Genomic DNA, 6,000 nt, shown 5'->3' on the forward strand with positions numbered 1-6,000 from the left:
TGAGTAGCTTATATGGCTGGGTATGAGTAGCTTGTTTATTGGTTGAATGACTTGCTCATGCATGTTGGTTCTTATGTTTATATACCCCAAATTGTTGAGAACTAAAAGCTACAATATCAAATTTGATGATGGATAATTGTCCTAGAAAAAAATAGTCGAGTTACATCAATTGTCTCAATCTGAAGGATCTCAACCAATTAAGAATGAAGAGATGTCTCGATAAGTATTTGGAGAAAAGTCAAACTATTACAAGGGACTTGCAAAATGAAGGCAGGCTCATCATAATTCTCAATTCCATTCAATGAGGAGGCATTTCACAATAAATTAGAAACCACTAGATTGAGTTACAACCAACTTAACCTGAGCTGTAAACAACTCAAGATCGGTTGCAAACAATTGAGCATGAGTAGCAGAATACAAAAGATCAGTTACAATCACAGCATTTTAAGATCGATAACTTGTCTAAGGAGTTGAAAAATATTACATCACTTTTAAAAACATTGGCGCCAAACCAATTTGGCTCCTCGTCACAGTTTCTTGTGAGGTGCTTTCGTGACTTTACTTGGGTTTATGAGAGTTAATAAAATTAACATTGTCTTTTTTAAATCTTGTATTTATTTGATTAATAATCTTATATTTTAAAAATTCAATCTATTTGATTAATAGAAAAATATATAAAATATTTATTCAAATATAAAAAACATGGATAATAATGTATATAAAATTTATTTCCAACCACATTTGCCGACCAAAATTATATTATAAAAAAAATAATGACGAAGCGTTTTTGTCACCAAAATTATGTTTCCCCAGTGAAAGATAATTCTTCGCCAAAACTATGTTTCTACGACGAAAGAGAATCCGTCACCAAAATTGGATTTGGCGGCAAAACATGATTCGTCACTAAAAACATTTTTTTGCAATGAATAGAAGTCGTCCCAAAAAACGAATGTTGCGACGAAACATGTTCGTTGCCAAAACCTTATTTTGAGACGAAAAAGTTCTATTGCCAAAAGTATATTTTGTGACGAAATATTTCGTCGTAAAAATAGACTTTAGCGATGCCTCACAAAAAAGGTATAAACAAGTGTTCTAGTCTGTTCATTAATAGTAGCATCATTCTTTCTTATCCTTGTTAATTTGAATGAGGTCAAGGTATATGCATTTGCCAAGTCAAGGGCTAAAGCATCTCTTTGAACAGAAGATTCACTTCCTTTTTAATGTGAGACACTCGGCTATTTGCGATGAGGTCAGGGACAACTTTCACCATCGCTTTGATCATTTTTTTTCGTTACTAAAAGTGTTTGTGACGAATTCATTTTTTGTCGCCGAATACCTAGCACAAAGTTGCTATTGTCGCGAGGCGGTTACAAAAATTTTTTCGTCACTATAGCCTTTAGTGACAAACATTCTCATCGCTACAACCCTTTTTTCTTGTAGTGAATTATATACAATGTTGCTTACTTTTTCTTGAAATTGATTTGATTTAAATTTTTCTCTAACTTTTTATAATGTGAAATTATAATTGATATTGTCATTTTATCAATGTTAATATCACTTTGAGTGCTCCTTAGAGTGAGATGGTTTATCATTTTTTTAAAAAAATAAAAAACTATATAGTAATCTTATACTACCAATGTAATGCAACTAATTAATATTAAGAATATATATTAAGATCATATGTTTTCAAATATGGAACATCTTCATAAATTATTAATTTATTAGTTAATTAATATTTGTTAAATTAATAGATTTTTATCTCAAGACTATTAATTTATCAAGGTTTTATTGTATTAATTATTAAAAAAAAAATATGCTATTTAATTTTTTTAGGTAATTAATATTCTAATGGTGTGTTTTACCAATGGATAATCGTTATGAGTAGGGTTGGCAAAACCCCAACCCGGGTCCGGGTATTGCAATGCCCAGACCCAGCTCGGATACAATTTTTAAATGCCTGGGCCGAGTTTTTTAAGCCCGGCACCGGGCCGGTTTTAATCCGAGTATCCAGATTTCATGTTTTTTAATATTATATGTGTAAATTTTTTTTTGATAATTTTATAAGTTTTAAATTTATTTCAATAAAATTTGACATGAAAATATAAACTTTAAGTTTTTAAAACTTTATTTATCTGTAATAAATGAGTCAAATAAATATAAATATTTAAAATAATATATATTTTATAATATTTTTTTAATAAAATTTGGGTTTCGGGCCAGGCTCCGTGTTTATCAAGTGATGCCGAAGACCAGCAGCTTCATACCCAAGCCGGGTAATTCCTAGCCCACAATGCTCGAGTGCTGTTCGGGTCCAGACTGGGGGGGTATTCTTGCCACCCTTAGTTATGAGCTATAATGAGAATGGGATGGAATAGAAAAGATGATGGAAACAGAATGAAAATGTATTATATTATCATTGATGTGTTTACTTTAACTTAGAATTAGAATGAATTATTTCAGAATTAACATGCTCTTACATATTATTAACATTATTATTGTGTATTACAATAATCGTTATTATTATTATTTTTTAGAGAGTTTTTGTTATTATTATTATTATAAAAATACGTGTTGTTATTATTATTATTATTATGAAAATAAGTGTTGATACGTCCTCTCCACATAGAAAGCTTACCCTCTTCGACATATTACCGGTGGATGCTAGAGCCGATATCACTTAGACTACAGGAGGGGAATGGTTAAGTGAAACCCCGACTGGTATGGTATTGGAAGTTGTTTACCCGTATTCAAAAATCATTTGGCCAGAAATACCTTTGTATGGTACAACAAGTTGTTTAATATATTGATTTGCCACAGTGTGGTTAAATACATCCCTTGGCAACCCCAGTTAAGTAGGATGAGAATGAGAGAAGGGTAATCTTGTTAGGCTTGACCAAAGGGAGAGGAAAAAAAGAGTTAGCTATGCACTGAATGAGCTGAAGGCATGGAATAAGGATAAATGTATCAAAGATCAGGTATTTTGGGAAATGCTGTTGTCCCGCTCTCCTGACTATCGAAGACTCGAGCTGACGAAACCATTCGACCAGGTAAGAGGGGGGGCTAAAAAAGAGAAAAAAAGAGATTAGTAAGTAGTTGAGCCTTTTTCCTTCTTTTTCGCGGTGAATTGACCCCCGGGCATGGTTTAGGGCGGGTTTTGCTTTAAAATGGCGGGCCGTCATTTTCGTTCTTTTTCTTTATTTGGCGCTCTTTTAGGCTGGTGGTGGAGTGAATTGAGGGACCGACGGATCGTTGTGATAGCCGTGGTGAGTCGAATAGTAATATTCCTTCATAATGTCATAGATAGATTCAACTTGAAAGACTTTTTTTCTTGTTTAGTGAATCGATCAAGGTTGTTGTAATAAAAGTATGAAGTAATTATTGGTAATAACAAGAACAACAATACCACCACCACCACCAACAACAACGACAATAATAATAATAACATTCTAGAACTATGCATATTGATTCTTTCATTCATGACTTAATTGATAGCAAGATTATATCTCTAGAGTACATTAAAACTGAAAATTGGTTTGTAAATTTCTTTACCAAAGCTTTGCATGGATTTGGATTTGATTCCTTTTAAAAAAAAAGCAATAGATATTAGTTCTATTTAGTTGCTCAACTATATCTTATATATCTCATATTAGTTTGCATCTCATGACATGTTTATTCCATTATCTACATGAGTTTTTGCATGATGTGTTCTTTAATCGAATCACTATCTCATAAAAATCTTGATTTGAGGGCTTGAAAGCTTGCTACAATTTTTTATTGGTTTAATTTAAACTTATTGTTATGAACTTATATCTTCAAGGTCTTGATTCTAACTTGATTTTCGATTTGGGATTAATGGATATTGACTATTTACTTTTGACTTTTATCTCAACTATAGATTTTAAGATGTGTAAGTTCCTTAGTCAGAAATAGTTATTACTTATAACTCTTAAAAGTAAAGTTATTCTTGAGTAATCTAACTCTTAAAAGTATTCAACATATCACAAATATGACAAAGAATAAACCATCATGAGAAGAAAATTACTTTAAAAGGCACAACGAAAGCTATTGACAGTGGTTACTTAAAAAAAAAAGAAAAGAAAAGTGATACAAGTATTAAAAATAAAAATCTTGAAAAACATATATACAGTGGAAAGAAAAAATTTATTACTACAATCTTCATACACTACTTGTTACATTTCGTCTTCAAATAACAGCTTTTTGTTCTTGGATCAATTAGTCATTTGATCAGTTTCTTCTTCTTCACCATCATCACGATTAATTTCTTCTTCGTCTTCATCATCGCAATCACATCATCAATAATCATGATCATGAGCAGTTTAATCAATCATCATCACTAGAGATGATCTGAGAGGCTGACCGTGATAGCAAGATAGTGGCATGATAGCGCTTCATTCTTTAACGAAGAGCTTGGTTCTTTAGTGACGTTGTTGCCCAACCGATGATCGTTGGCTTTAGTTCGAGGTGCTGGGCTTATGGGTGAGAGAGTTAGGTATTTGCAGATTTTCGTTATTTCACACACACACACACACATATCAGGAATATTGTAAATTAAGTGGGTACTTTTTTAATATTGGGAATGAGAGTTTGATTTCTAACCCCCTTGGGAATTAGATTTCCATTCCCTAGTACCAAATTTTCGTGAGCTCCACAATATTGAACTTCCTATCCACCCATAAAATGTGAAGTAAACACTGTTAGAATTCTGATTTGTGGAACTTAAAAGTAAACACACCATAAATTTCTTTTACTTTATGAAATGTAATTTAAAAATATTAATAATTTTTAGGGTAAAAGTTCGTTTCATCCCTATATTTTAAGATTAGTTCACATTTAGTTCTTATATTTTTTAAAATACCTCAAAACATCCCTGTTCTTAAATTATCGACATCCCTTCTGTTACTTTTTGTTTCTTTTGACTTGCTTTTATAATATTACCCTCTTACAATAATGTTTCTTTTTATGAAATTAATAAAAAGAAAAAAATTAAATTATCAATTTAACCCCAAAAATAAAATAAAAACAAAAAGAATATTTATTAATTTTTGTGAAAGCTTACATGTGTCCAAAAAAAATTTATTGTAAAAATAATTAAATTACCTATTTTTTTGGACATTATTAAAAAATTAATATATTAACTCCTCAGCAGTGTGTTTCAAAAAAGTAACATATATTAATTTTGTTTCTATTTTATTTTTTGAGATTAAATTGATAATTAATTTTTTTCTTTTTCCTAATGCCCAAAAAAATTATTGTAAGAGGGTAATATTGTAAAAATTAAGCCAAAAGCAACAATAAGTAAGAGGAAATGTGCTAATAATTTAATGTCGGAGATGTTTTGAGATATTTTTAAAACTTTAGGGAGTAAACGGGTACTAATCTCAAAATATAGGGACTAAACGAGATTTTACCCAATTTTTTATTTTTAGATAATTGGTTTTATATAAGAAAAAAAATAGCTTTCAAGTGACTGAAAAATATTACTAATTGTATATGAGAAATTTTGAAAGTTGAAACTTAAATAATCCATTCAACACAGTGTTAAGTTAAACTTTTTAATTTAATTTTATTTCGATAAAAAATCACTTACTTTAAGTATTACACGGAGAATACGTTTTTTTTTTTTAATGGAGAACATAGACATGTAAATCCTAAAAATAAATCATATAGATTATTTAGTAATAAGCACAAACAACTCATTAATTCGAACAACGAGATCCTAGGATCGTCTTAATTTGTTGTTATAGGCTTATAGCATGACCTAAAGGTCATGACTATTTGAATTTTACAAGATCCTAAATTAGTTGTAGGCCATGGTTATCTTGGAGTTGCTTCAAATTAGAGCACGAATTATAACCACATACGCAAAGTGATAAATAATAATAAAAAATATTATAATTTTGATCACATGGTTATGATTCGTGCTTTACCTTAGAGTAATTCCAAAGTAGTTTGATCCTTAAATTATCGAAAATTAATGGT

The sequence above is a fragment of the Citrus sinensis genome, chromosome 8 (assembly GCF_022201045.2).
Source record: "Citrus sinensis cultivar Valencia sweet orange chromosome 8, DVS_A1.0, whole genome shotgun sequence".
In the NCBI taxonomy this organism is placed as follows: domain Eukaryota; kingdom Viridiplantae; phylum Streptophyta; class Magnoliopsida; order Sapindales; family Rutaceae; genus Citrus; species Citrus sinensis.